General features: G+C 40.7%; 1 protein-coding gene across 8 annotated transcripts in view; it reads left to right on the top strand.

Moving 5' to 3' along the window:
- The first annotated feature begins 844 nt into the window (after nt 1–844).
- MPDZ (multiple PDZ domain crumbs cell polarity complex component) overlaps nt 845–14,479 on the top strand; it is a 206,986-nt gene continuing 193,351 nt past the window's right edge. For 4 of the 8 annotated variants that reach the window (XM_066368173.1, XM_066368175.1, XM_066368165.1 and 1 more), the window contains exon 1: nt 845–1,132. The gene's annotated coding sequence lies outside the window, so the exon portion shown is untranslated. Of the gene's footprint in view, nt 1,133–1,297; nt 1,316–14,479 lie in introns of those variants that run through there. The other 4 variants (XM_066368174.1, XM_066368176.1, XM_066368172.1 and 1 more) reach the window with 2 other exon arrangements.

The following is a 14,479-nucleotide window of genomic DNA, read 5'->3' as shown; positions in this document are numbered from 1 at the left end:
ATCTTCCACAAAAAAGATTACAGGGATTCAGGAATTAAGGGTATTAAAAAAGACAATTTTTTTCTTGATGCCTTTTAAAAATTTATCAATATTTATTTGAATTTATAGGGGTGACGTTGGTTAACAAAATTATATAGGTTTCAGGATCCATCATTTGTCTATTGTATTGTGTCAAGTTTCCTTCCATCCCTATCTCCTCTTTAAGGAAAGATAGTCTTAAATGGCCCAAAATAGAAATAAATGCTTTTCCTAGCACCATGCAATTCTGCACCCTTCCTCCATGCTTATAGTTTATGTCTTTTCATTGGAATTTATGTCTGAAAATGTAACTTGGAAAGTAAGATTATTAGCTCCCCTAGCCCCATGCCTCGTCATTAAAGTGTTCCTCATCATCATTCCATACCACTTTAATAAGCTTCCCATGCAGAAAGCATCCACAGGGCAGGCAGTACACGTTAAATTTTTTTAAAGTACCCATTATTAGAAATAGAGACTGCCAGTTCCCACAGATTGCCAGATTTAGCGAATTAAAATACTGGGCGTTAAGTTAAATTCTAATTTCAGATAAATAACGAAAAATATTTTTTTAGAGTATGTCCCAAATATTGCTTGGGTCATACTTGTCCAAAATAATTACTCTTCTTTACCTGACACTAATTTTTAAAGGGGCGCCCAGTACTTCCTCTGGTCAACCTCGCACAGCCCATTCCCACATCCCAGGCCCAGCGCCTCGGGGGCTAGTTTAAAGCCCAAGACCGCTGGCCGGGCCGCGCCCCTGATTGGCCGAGGCGCGCCCGCCCCGCCGGCCGCAGGCGTCACGCAGCCCGTGCAGCCCGGGCGCCGCCGCCGTCGCCTCCGTCGCTGCGGTCGGCGCAAGTGCGGCGCGCGCTGGGGGAGGGGGCGCGGCGGAGCGCGAGGTTGGCGCGAGGCTGGCGTCGGGCTGCCGGAGGCCGGGCAGGATTAAGTTTCTTGGTCGCGCGTGAGTGTGTCTGCGCGATTATCCTCGCCGGGCCGTTACTTCAGAGGAGTAGAGAGGACTGGGCGAGGCGAGGTCCTCCGAGTCCCCGGCGACCCCGTTTCCTTAGCCCTCTGCTCCTTTCCGACCCCTCCCGGGGCAGCCGCCGTCAGCTGGGTAAGCGGCGCCAGGACACAGGCCAGGAGGCCGGAGCGCGCCCCCGCGTCTTGTGCGCGCGCCCGGCCTGGGGAGAGCGGGAGCCCGGGGCTCGGGGCGCGGGCCGGGTGGCGGGAGGGCGCACTAGCCCCACCCCGCGAGGCCCGGGAAGCTGCCGCTGCTCAGGCTCTTTAAAGGGATGAGGTCTGGAAGTTTCTTTCCTCTGCTACGCGCATGGTCCCTGAAGGATAGTCCCAGACCTTTCATTTCTTCCTCCCCCCCTCCCGCAGCCCCTTGTTTTTGCTTACTTAAAGTGGCGTGAAAGTTTTTTCTTTTCCGGGCCTGGCGCGCGGGGCGGTTGCTCCCGGGAGCAGGAGCCTGTTGCTCTCCGCAGCTGAGGATGCGCCCCAGGCTACATGCCCCAGGCTAGATGCCCCCTCCACCGTTAGGCGGTGCTGGGCAGTACAGGGTGGGGAGGTGGTGGGAAGAAATGTCCCCACACCGGCGTCTCTCGCCGGGGCGGCCGAGGACCCAGATCGCGCCGCTAATTGCTACTCCGTCACCCCTTGTCGCCTGTGCCTTTTCATCTGCTGCCCAGTTTGGTACCAGCATTTTTCTCTTCATTCTCCCGCCCCCTGCGCCAATGGGCCGCTTTTGTCTGCGATTTCGCAGCCCTGGGATGGCGGATGTTCCCGGGGAAGCGCTGTTCCGGAGACGCTTTGTGTCTTGAGGAGGTGTGTGTGTGTGTGTGTGTGTGTGTGTGTGTGCGCGCGCGCGCGCTGGTGTAAATTTTCCCTGGCGTTCATTGTCAAAGGCAGGGCTTTTCTTCCCTGCAGCCTGCAGATCACTTGGAAATTACAACTAGGACTGCGGGGAAGAGGAGGGGCCCGGCGAGGGCCGGAGGTGGCTGCCGCTGCGCAGTGGCTGGGGGCGAGTTCGGGACCGCCGGACGTTTTCATCCATTCCGCGGGTGGAGTTACTGAAGCGCCAGGCAGGGGCGCTGTGTGCCTTGGGTGGGGAGGATGAGGATGGCGACTAGAGTTTCATGGGTATCATCAGATTAGATGACTATGCTTTAGCCAGCCTAGAAGGAAACCCTTCCATGATCTTACGCTGTTGAGAGAGGAAGAATTTGAGAAGTCCATCTTTGGTGGACAGCTGTGGGGTAACCATCCCTTTCGTGTTTCCGTACACATTCCTCATTTAGGTAACCTTTTACAGAATAAATAACACCCAATCTGAAAAACTAAGGAGGTGATAGGACCTGGGGGTCTTCACATGTGGAACTTTGATGTAGGTGCCTATAATGAGCTTTTGTTAGGGTTGAATCATCTACATTTGTAATATTTGTGTTTAGCACCTGGTAGAATTTAAGTAAACAATTGTATACTTAAAAACCCAACAAAAGTCAAAGTTCCTTGGCTTGAACTTCTAATTCAATGTAGAGCTTTGGATGGATGCACCTGTGCCTTGCTTGAGGGAAGGGTGGAGAGGTTTTAGAACAGGGATCACCAAACTGTGGCTGGCAGGCCTCTTGCGGCCCCCTGAGGCCATTTATCTGGCCCCGCCCACTTCTGGAAGGGGCACCTCTTTCATTGGTGGGCAGTGAGAGGAGCATAGTTCCCATTGAACTGAAATACTGGTCAGTTTGTTAATTTAAATTTACTTGTTCTTTATTTTAAATATTGTATTTGTTCCCGTTTTGATTTTTTACTTTAAAATAAGATATGTGCAGTGTGCATAGGGATTTGTTCATAGTTTTTTTTTATAGTCTGTGGCCCTCCAACCGTCTGAGGGACAGTGAACTGGCGCCCTGTGTAAAAAGTTTGGGGACCGCTGATTTAGAGGATGGTGGGGATAATTTTGGCTAGGATGCCCAGATATGCTGTTTGTTAATGGACTAGTTTACAGATGGGCGGGTCTATCTAGATTGGGTTCTATTCGTGCCCAGAGTTCACATTTGGGTACTTTAAAGAAGAGGTCTGTAAATTTAAGGGCCATAGACCAAATCTGCCTGCTGCAGTGATGTTTTACCCTAAAGTTTAGGAGCTAGGAATGGTTTATACAATTTTAAATGCTTGAAAAATGAAATAAAAATATTTCGTATGTGAAAATCAAATTTCAGTGTCCATATTTATGTTTTATTAGAGCAGGGCCACACTTGTTCTTATTGTCTTTGTCTCATTCTTCACTCTGCATGGCTGCTTTCACAGCTAGTGTCAGAATTGAGTAGTTTCATAGTTGAGTCAGAGATGTATAGCCTTCACAGTCTAAAATATTTTTATGTTACTCTGTAAAGAAAATGTTGCCAACCAAGGCCAGGCTTTAAAACTATTCCTTACATACAGCCTTTTGTGATGGGTGCACTGTTTAATTTCTTGACCTTTCAGGCCCTGTTTCTGGTGCCCCTTGAACTGGCAGACTTGTCTCCAAAATGTAGACAAATTAAATCAGTGTTGGATTTTTCTTGTTTCCAAATTTCACTCTCAAAATTTTTCTTAACTTTATGGTATTTTTCTCTGTTGGAATATAGGATAAACTAGGAGATTCTGATTAGCAGCAATTATGTATTTAGTTATTTTAAATTTAACATAGCCTTATTTCAGGGTATTCTGCAGTTAGTTCTAGTGACTACTAGCCATTCTGTTACCTGAGCAGGTTTGAGGACTATGGCAGTATTTATTTCGGTAAAGAGAAGGAGGGGATAGAGCATGTCATGAGTTCCTTTCCACAGGAAAGTTGTCACATAGATAAAGCTACTTTATTTTGGAGGGGGGTCCCCTTGACTCTTCCTCACTCCTCTTTTCTCACAAATTTGCTAAAATAAACAAGAAGCTGATGAAGTTTTTCTCAAAGTATTAGTAATAGAGCAATCATATGTGTACCATACCTCTTACATGTGCTCCTTTTCTTTCTTTGGCTCCTTCAGTATTTTCCAGTCTCTTGTTTTTGGTTTTCCTTCTCCCTGTAACATACTTCTTCTGCTTATCTCCTAAGCCTGGCTCTTGTGGTTTGGGAAAGGAGAGATGTCAATCAGTGTTATTGTGCTCTAAATTCCTTTCATGTAGACATTGCTCTGTTTGGTCCTTAAAGATGTCTTTTCATTGTAGATACTTTTAAACTTTTTAAATGCACATATACTGTGAGAGAGTAGAGGCTGTTTCCAGAGGTTATTATATCTCTTCAAAATGGGGTGCTCAGGAAATCCTTGAAATGTAATTTTGTATTGATAGAGGTCTTGAGCCATTAGCTGCTGGGTGGGAAGGCTGTGCTTTACATATAAAGCAGTGAACTCATTGTCTAGAGTTAAGATTAAGGAATTTAGAAGCAGGCATGTAACAGTGAATTCACCTGTATGATAACAGTTTGAGTTAAAGGCAGATTGTTCTCTCCAGATTATGTCCCAAATATGATATTATAGACTTGACTCTTGTAGATTGACTTGCAGGTTTCCATTTTGTATATTTATAATATGCATAAAGTACTCTGACTTTCATAAAATATCTTGAGACAAAATTGATGTATTGGACTGGAACTGTTCCGATATATGCTGGAGCAAGCAACACATCTTCCAGTGAAATACTCTGTATTTCAAATCAAGAATTAGACAACTTCCCTTATAATGGGACTGCTTGGTAGTGCATGTAAATGACAGTATCTTATATCATTGTATTTCCCAGTTATATCTGCTTTACAAACACATTTGATGCAAAGTAGAAGTTGTTTTGATATAGTTACATATTTGTTACATATATTATTGACCCCATATTTACAACAAGAAAGGTATTATTTTTCTCCTGTAAATTAGTGTTATTCATAGGCGAGCATCAATATAAATACAGTTGGGAAATTTTATTAAATTTAATTATATATGGTAAAGATGATGTACTTTAATTAGGTAATTATAGTGAGGTTTCATATGGGCAAATAAGAATGAGATGAGAGACTATTTCTAGATAAAGGAAACTGATGTTTAATAAGTAATCCATTGCCTTCCTGAGAAATATTTCTGAGATAGGAGGTAGTTATTCATTTAGTAGATAGTAATAGATGGATTAGGAGGCATGTTGTATTAGGCTAGGCAGTGGGAAGAACACAAAACAAATATACTGCTCTCTAGGAGCTTATTGTCTTAGTTGGAAAAATAGATACACAGAGGAATGAATAAAAAGGTTTTACATGTAGTAAAAGTTACAGGGATTCAAAGAAAGCAGACATCAACATAAGATTGCTTGCTTACTACTTGTAGGTGGCCAACTTCTCCGTATCTTCACATGGGCTTCTATCTGTGTATGTCTGGATTTCCTATGAGGACCCCGGTCATACTAGGTTAGGGACCACACCAATGACCTCATTTAACCTTAATTACCTCTTTAAAGATCCTATCTCAAAGTAATATCTGCGGTACTAGGGGTCAGGACTTCAACATACATATTTGAGGGACATAAGTCACCCCGTAACAATTCTTAAGGATACTGTAAAGGTCTTATAGACCAGTGGTTCCCAACCCCCGGGCCGCAGACTGGTACTGGTCTGTGGGCTATTTGGTATTGGTCCGCAGAGAAAGAATAAATAACTTCCATTATTTCCGTTTTATTTGTATTTAAGTCTGAACGATGTTTTATTTTTAAAAAATGACCAGATTCCCTTTGTTACATCTGTCTAAGACTCACTCTTGATAGTTGTCTCGATCATGTGATACATTTATCCGTCCCACCCTAAAGTCTGGTCCGTGAAAATATTTTCTGAGATTAAACCGTCTGTGGCCCAAAAAAGGTTGGGGACCACTGTTACAGACGGTAGGCTGTAACTTGTGAGGCCCTGAAGAATGGACTGGTTCGCAGTAAGGGAGGGAGGTCAGGTCATGTAGGAGGCTGTTGTGGTGTAATTTGATGTTTATGAATAAAGGGAAACTGCTATTTGAGGAAAGGGTATTTTAGCTTTGGCTTGAGGCCACTTGTTTTCTTTATTCTGATGTTTCCTGGGAAATTGGGCCTTTTTGTATACAGAGCCTTAATTTTCTTAAGTGTTTCATTAACACGTTAATTTTCTTCAACTATTTCTTCTATCTTTCCCCAAATGAGTAAAATGTTAAATTCGGTAAAGATGAAATGTTAGGGTTAGAAACATTTCATGATAATTTGGAATCTGATTAAAGCAGCATTTTTTTTCTTAAGTTACATTAATCTAAAATCTACCATTTTGGGAAAAATTTGGGGTCTAAAAACTGGGTGCGTCTTACACAGTTGTAGATTTTTTTACTTGCATTTGACTATGATAAGGAGATGTATGAATTTTATGATGGATAAACTTCAGTTTAATAACTTTATGCAATACATTTTTTTTTCAAATTTCGGGCCCCAAAATTAAGGTGCGTCTTATACCTGGGAGCATCTTATACATGGGGAAATGCAGTATATGTAATCCTATGCATATTTTGTTGGCAAATATTTGACATAGTATTTTTCCCCAAAAATCTACCCCCTTTTGGAAAAATAAAAGATTTATAAAGCAATGTAGAGAATTGTTAAAGTAATTCTTCCAAATTTGGCCCGCTGTATTAAAAAAAGAAAAGTAAAAGGATTTCTGTTTTTACTCCTTTTCTTCTTGCCTATGCTGGTTAGATTTTTTTGGTCTAGGGCCCTGGTCGGCAAACTGTGGCTCGCGAGCCACATGCGGCTCTTTGGCCCCTTGAGTGTGGCTTTTCCACAAAATACACGTGTGGGCGCTACCTCGATAAGGAATGTACCTACCTATATAGTTTAAGTTTAAAAAATTTGGCTCTCAAAAGAAATTTCAATCATTGTACTGTTGTTATTTGGCTTTGTTGACTAATGAGTTTGCCGACCTCTGGTCTAGGGAATTAGTATCTTCACCCTCCTTTTAGTTTTATTTATATCTATGCAAACAACATTTATTGTTATTTTCTTGTAAACCACTCTACCTCCAGATAAAAGGTACTATAAATAAATGCATGAGGGGAAAGTGAAAAAGGAAACACTTGTATGAAAGGAAAAATCAAAAACATTAGCCATACACACAACAACAACAACAAAAAATCTTAAAGAAAAACATATTTAGGTTGTGCTGATGATTCAGTGTTGATAGTTTACATTTAGAGATATATATATATTTTTTTTAGTGAGAGGAGGGGAGATAGATGGACTCCTGCATGTGTCCTAATAGGAATCCACCCGGCAGCCCCATCTGGGGCCAAATTTACCCAGCTATCCTCAGTGCCTGAGGCTGACGCTGGAACCAGTCAAGCTGCTGGCTGCAAGAGGGGAAGAGAGAAAGAAGGGAGAAGGGGAGGAGAGAAGCCTATGATTGTTTCTCATATGTGCCCTAACCCGGGATCCAACCCGGGAGTCCACATGCAGGGCAGATGCTCCATCCACTGAGCCAACTAGCCACGGCGAGATACTTTATTTGATGGCTTACATTTTAAAACTAGTTACAGTAAAACACATAAGATAATTTTTTCTTTTAGTTACTTTTTATAGTAAAACATTTTAAGACTACGGGGTGGGACAAAAGTAGGCAAAAGTAGGTTTACACTTGTTCATGTGGAAAATAATACAATAATTAATAATAATACAGGAATAAACTTTTACATGTACTGTACTCACAAGTGCAAATCTGTTTTTGCCCCACCAGGCATTGGGAAGACATAGACTAGCTCAAAGAAGTGAAACATTTACCTGTAATTCTATCAGCTAGGTACAACCTCCTGTCCTCCCTAAAGGTAACACATTTGTGAACTGAGGAGCTTATATTGTTTTGATATAACAAATGCATAAGTAGAGATGTGGATCAATAGATTTCACTGATTGCTCTTTTTCTCAGTGAGGAAATAGGATCTGAGATTATTAAATACCCATGGCTTTCATAGCATCTGTTTGAACCAGTGTCCCTTGACGCTGAGGAAGTTAAGTACTATGGGGCACAGAGGACACCTGTGGAGAATGCATTTTTAAATATTGATCTCTGCGTACAATTATTTGTTTCATAGACCTATAGTTAATTTTTGAACAACTTTACACTATGTAATTGGGTGGCCACTGGCATGTCTTGCTTCCCATTTAGAATAGTATAGCACTGAATGCCTCTTTATTCTGATAAAATCTGCTGAATATGTATATCTATATATATTTATATATGTATCTATATATATATCATTTATATGGCCAGACTAAGTCAGAAAATATTTTTAGATCTGTGTTGAGGTAGGAAAAGAAGAAACATCTCCTCGCCTTTATTGCTCCCTAGCCAACCCCATTAAGTTCAGTGCACATGTGTTGGGTGCAGACTCAACACAATCAGGGTCCACCTTTTTGTCATCTCAGGTGAAAGGATTGTTTAATTATTACATTTTATTGAGATATACTTTATAACTGACATGATAAACTGCACATACTGAAAGTGTGCAATTTGTTGACCTTTGGCCTATGTGAAACCATCCCTCTAATCAAAATGGTGAATGTATTCATCACTCAAAGTTTCCTTCTTTCCAGCCTCCCCTCCTAGCCATCTCCCATCTCTAAGTAAATACTGATTTGCTTCCTATCCCTATGATTAGTTCACATTCTTTTAGAGCTTTAAATAAATGGAATCATTCAATGTGTTTTCTTTTTTTTGTTCAACTTCTTTTACTCTGTATTTTGGGATTTACCAGTGTTGCCTGTCTTCATAATTTATTACTATTTATTGATGAATACTAGATCGTTATCATTCAGGAATTTTTAAAATAGTCAAAGATTCTCTTGTGCTTTGTCCATTGTCTTATAGCGTATTCTTGGTTTCAGCACTGTGTGTCAGACTTTTATCTTTAACAGTATTATCCAGCCTTCTTAAATTCATGCCCCTTTTGGGTAAACATAATATTTAAATTTCCTTTTTTAATGTTACTTGAAGCTTCAAACTATGTATGTTATACTTTAAAAAAAATACCAACTGGTAATTGTAAAATATATTTAAAATTTTCTAATCTCTTAAGTTACCAAGTGATAGAGTTGAAAACAAAGTCCTATGAATATTAAGGCTTTCCATAGCTTTTCTGTTTTATCTTGTGAAGAGTGGAAGAGTGTGAGTACATTATGGTCAGTTTCAGTAGTGAGACTAAAGCTTTGTTTTCCTGACCTCTTGCCTCATGCTCCTGACTCACTTATTTTTGTTTGTACTTCTTTATTTTTGACTGATTTATCTGTCACTGTTTGTGACCAATTTATGTGACAGTCATATATTGAACTGGTTAACAAAGGAGTAATTTGGTGCCTGAATTATTCAAATAATTGCCATGCAGTATATGTTACAACTAAGATTGTCAAATGCATCAAGAATTGATTCGTGCATAATTGTTATATAGTGAAAACACAAATTCTGGCTGGAACCACTCAGACTTTTTCAGTCATTTTTTTAACATTTATGTTTGTCTCTACTTCCTGTTCACTTAATTGAAAGTATGTGGCAAAACTGAAAACATTATTTCTGGCAGATGTGCTCTCTGGATTATTAAAGAAGTAAAAGTTGGCTTATAATTTTATTAACATTTAGTCCTTTGAGTATCATAGTAAAATGCAGGAAATGAAAGTAAAATAGTAGATTAGTTAATTAAGAAGCAAATAGTCATGTTTATGGAAAGAGAGTAAGACCTTTTAAACTGTTTTCAGAGTGAAAACACAAATTGTCTGGATGGCCCTAGTGAGTCCTATGGAATTACAAATGTTAACTAAATTGTGTAGTTTAATATACAGTGTGTCCGTAAAATCATGGTACACTTTAAACCGGTCACAGGAAAGCAACAAAAGATGATAAAAATGTGAAATCTGCACCAAATAAAAGGAAAACTCTCCCAGTTTCATACCTATTCAGTGCAGTTCGATGTGGGCTCACGCACAGATTTTTTAGGGCTCCTTAGGTTGCTATCCCGTATAGCCTCTACAGACTCGTCACTGACTGATGGCCTACCAGAACGGGGTTTCTCCACCAAACTGCTGATTTCTTTCAACTGCTTATCCCACTGAGTAATGTTATTCCTATGTGGTGGCGCTTCGTTATAAATGCGCCAATATTCACGTTGCACTTTGGTCACGGATTTGAATTTAGCGAGCCACAGAGCATACTGAACTTTCCAATGCACCGTCCACATTTCGACTGGCATGGCAGTGGGCTGCTCCACTGTAATACACGGTGTTACGTCATCATCTGCGCATGTGCACATGCTACCACATTATCCTACAGAAACTGGAAGGGTTTTCCTTTTATTTGGTGCAGATTTCACATTTTTAACATCTTTTGTTGCTTTCCTGTGACTGGTCAAAAGTGCACCATGACTTGACGGACACACTGTATTTATATGTGTGAATTAGTAATTAGGGAATTGAATTGGTCCATGCTTATATATCTTGCATGGGTAGGGTTCTTGTTCAGGTAGGTTTATATTAATTTGGTTTTCTTTATGTAATTTTTCTTTTTTTTTTTTTTTGTATTTTTCTGAAGCTGGAAATGGGGAGAGACAGTCAGACAGACTCCCGCATGCGCCCGACCGGGATGCACCTGGCATGCCCACCAGGGGCGATGCTCTGCCCACCAGGGGGCGATGCTCTGCCCCTCCGGGGTGTCACTCTGCCACGACCAGAGCCACTCTAGCGCCTGGGACAGAGGCCAGGGAGCCATCCCCAGCGCCTGGGCCATCTTTGCTCCAATAGAGCCTTGGCTGCGGGAGGGGAAGAGAGAGACAGAGAGGAAGGAGGGGGGATGGAGAAGCAAATGGGCGCTTCTCCTATGTGCCCTGGCCGGGAATCGAACCCGGGTCCCCCGCACGCCAGGCCGATGCTCTACCGCTGAGCCAACCGGCCAGGGCCTATGTAATTTTTCTATATCTGAACTATTTGGAATCTTGCCTGCATGCTATACTGTCATTCCTTTTTCTGACTTTCCTCAGTGTATTCTCAGTGATGTAGACACAACTGACTAACAAGACTGTCAGCTAATTTAGGCAGTGACACCTTTTTGCTGACAGAGGAGTACAGGGTTTTCTCTAGTAATTCTTTAGTATGGATCATGAAAAACACTGCTTTTATTGTTGCGGACAAATTTTATTTTCTTCTTGAGTATATGCATATTTATTCAACAGAAGGTCCAAAGGTGAATGTTTTGATTTAGTATGGAGGTGAATAAGAGAGTATATGGCTGTTTGTATATTTTTAGAGATAATATATCTCTCCATATATATAGACACTTTGTCTCTTCTTGGAACTTGTTATTTTTGGTTCTACTAGGATTTTTTATTTACATATAACTGTGAAGTCTATTTAAGACAGTTTATCTTACGATTAATTTGATCTTATTAAGGTTGTCTAATATAATAATTTGTTTTCATGTTGGTATAGGAACCAAAATGATGTCAAGTAAGCCTTATTTAGTATCAACTAAATAAACAGTAGCACTCTCCTGGCTGAGTGTGTTGAGTGCTTTATGAATGGGATACTTAGTGTGATGAAACGTGAAGGGTCTTTATTTCTAATCGATTCTATCACTGAAATAATTCTAAGTTTCTTATATTTGAATGCTCATGTCCTCAAGTGTTCCAGCCTCAGTTCTTACCTCTTCTTCATCTCTGCCTTCTTCCTGATAAGTCAAACCTGCTTTAGCTTCAGCAACACCTAGAGGCCAGTGATTTCCTTCATTTATATTTCCTATGTCTTTTTTCCTTAGAGCCACAGATGTAATTGATTGACTCTTTCAACAAATATTTATTGAGTGCCAACTCTGATCCAGCCACTGTTTCCAGTGCTGGGAATATAACCCTAGGAGGTAAAAAAGGGAACCACCACCACCACCAACAACAAAAATTTACTACCCTCATTGAACTTAAATTCTAATTGTTTCTATTTTCTGAAGGCATTTCAAGCTCAGTATGTCCAAAAGGAGCACATTTCCATTCCTTCCTGTAAAAACAGATGACATTTCTGTTTCTGCAATTGTTCTTTTGTTTTGTTTTGTTTTACACAGAGACAGAGAGAGAGTAAGAGTGAGGGATAGACAGGGACAGACAGACAGGAACGGAGAGATGAGAAGCATCAATCATTTAGTTTTTCTTTGCGCATTGCGACACCTTAATTCAGGGGTCTCAAACTCGCAGACTAGCCCGCAGACTAATCCACGAAGTTTGATTAGTCTGCCGGCCGCACAAAATTGGTGGGCGGGCCGCATGCGGCCCGCGGGCCTCTAGTTTGAGACCCCTGCCTTAATTGTTCATTGATTGCTTTTTCATATGTGCCTTGACTGCAGGCCTTCAGCAGACTGAGTAACCCCTTGCTTGAGCCAGCAACCTTGGGTCCAAGCTGGTGAATTTTTTCTCAAACCAGATGAGCCCATGCTCAAGCTGGCGACCTCGGGGTCTCAAACCTGGGTCTTCTGCATCCTAGTCCGACGATCTATCCACTGCGCCACCGCCTGGTCAGGCTGCAATTGTTCTTTGAGCTGATGATGTCCCAATGTTTCTAGTCTTGCAGATTAGAAACATTGAGAGTTAGTCAGCCTCCACTGCTGTCCCTCACTCAGTCTGCCTGCCCCCTACACACTTCTGGTGGTCACTGAATCTTTCTGATTCCCTTTTTTCGATGAAGGTACCTCTTTTTCCTTGTCACTGCCTTGATTTAGGCTTACAATATTTTTGTGATTGGGCTGTTTTAACAGCCTGACATCTGGTTGTGCTATCTTTTCTCCCACTGGTGAATTGTTTGCTGTTTTGCCAGAAAATAAATCTTAGTAAGCCCTCCTGCACTCCCCACTATATCTAAACACTCTCCCTGCTTGCAGGGCAGAGTCCCAAAGAGACCGTGGAATTGCTTTTCTAGCTCCTGTCTGGCTTAGTAGCCCCGCAGTATAGAAACACTGTCATTAAATTGTTTCCTCTATGGTTTCATTGCCTTAGCCAACATCCTTCCTTCCCTTAGCAAGAGATGTCTTTACCTCTCGAGGCTCCTTCTTACACTGACCTCACATGTGCATCCTTCAGGATAATTCACGTCACATTTCCTCCAGTTTCTTCCTGACTCATGGTGATGGCATTGGATTCCTCTGTACTCACACAGAATTGAGCACATCGTGTTGGTAGTGTAATTACTGTTTTCTACTAATGCAGTAAGTTTTTGAATATGTTATATGACTATTATATATTTATATAAATTTTTGCTGATGATTTTCTTAAAGTTAGGAAAAATAGATAGCCATTCTGTTCCTAATACTGTTGTTAATAAGAATGCTTAATGCTTCGACAGAATTTCTCATTTTCTAAGTGAGATGAGATTCACTTAGGGGAGAGTTGATTCAGTTCCTCCTGTGCATCTGTAACTTCAGTTAACACCCTGCTCCAGCACCTGCTAGTCTGCAGAATGCTAAGGAATTTTCTGATCACTTTCTAAATTATCTTGTGGCTGTTCCATCTTTCTATCTCTTCTCCCTTTTAGCTTCCTCACCTCATTATTTCTTCTTCCTTTCCTCCCCTATTTATTTATCTAGATTTTGCCATACATCAAACACATTCCCTCCCCATCTGTCTTTTCTGGTAGATAACACTTTTAAGTGTCACTTTTTTGGCAAACTGAACTTGGGAGTTTGCAATTACTGACTTCATTTTTATCTCTTTGAAATATTGTATGGCGGTGATTTTGAGGTTCCTCTGTCATACAGAATAAATGGATACTTTTCAGCAATGGGAAAGGAGATGTCCTGAAGCCGCATACTTTATTTACTGCATAGGTGAGATGTGGTGCAATTTGCAAGCCTCAGTCCAAAAAAGATCAAATATTTGTTTTAAATCTGAGAATAAATTTGAAGTAACAAAACAGAGATTAGTGACCAGACATTAATAGAAGACAAAATAAATTGATACCAATAGCTTTTGTATGCCTGTTACTTCAAGCACTTTGCATATGTTGTTGCTAATACACTCTTTACAGTAGCCTCTCAGAGAAGTTAAGTGACTTGCCCAGGATCTCGCAACTAGTAAAATGGTGATGAGTTCTTTTTAAAAAATTTTAATGAGAGTTTATATTAAATATTACTTGTATTAGGTACAGCATAGTGATTAATCATATATTTTTACAAACTGGTCCCCTCTGAAATTTCAAGTACCCACCTGACCCTTAGGTAGTTATTACAATATTATTGACTCTTTTTTATGCTGTACTTGACATACCTATTATTATTTTGTGACTGCCAATCTGTTCTTCTTAATTCCTTTACTCTTTTCACTCAGTCCTCAACCCCCTTGTTCTATTTTGTTTATTTATTTTTCTCCTTAGATTCCACATGTAAGTGGAATTATGTGTTGTCTATCTCTGACGGACATATTTCACTTAG

Source organism: Saccopteryx leptura, chromosome 2 (assembly GCF_036850995.1).
Source record: "Saccopteryx leptura isolate mSacLep1 chromosome 2, mSacLep1_pri_phased_curated, whole genome shotgun sequence".
Lineage (NCBI taxonomy): Eukaryota > Metazoa > Chordata > Mammalia > Chiroptera > Emballonuridae > Saccopteryx > Saccopteryx leptura.
Note: the sequence above shows the minus strand (reverse complement) of the source record. Positions and strands in the feature narration are given on the sequence as shown.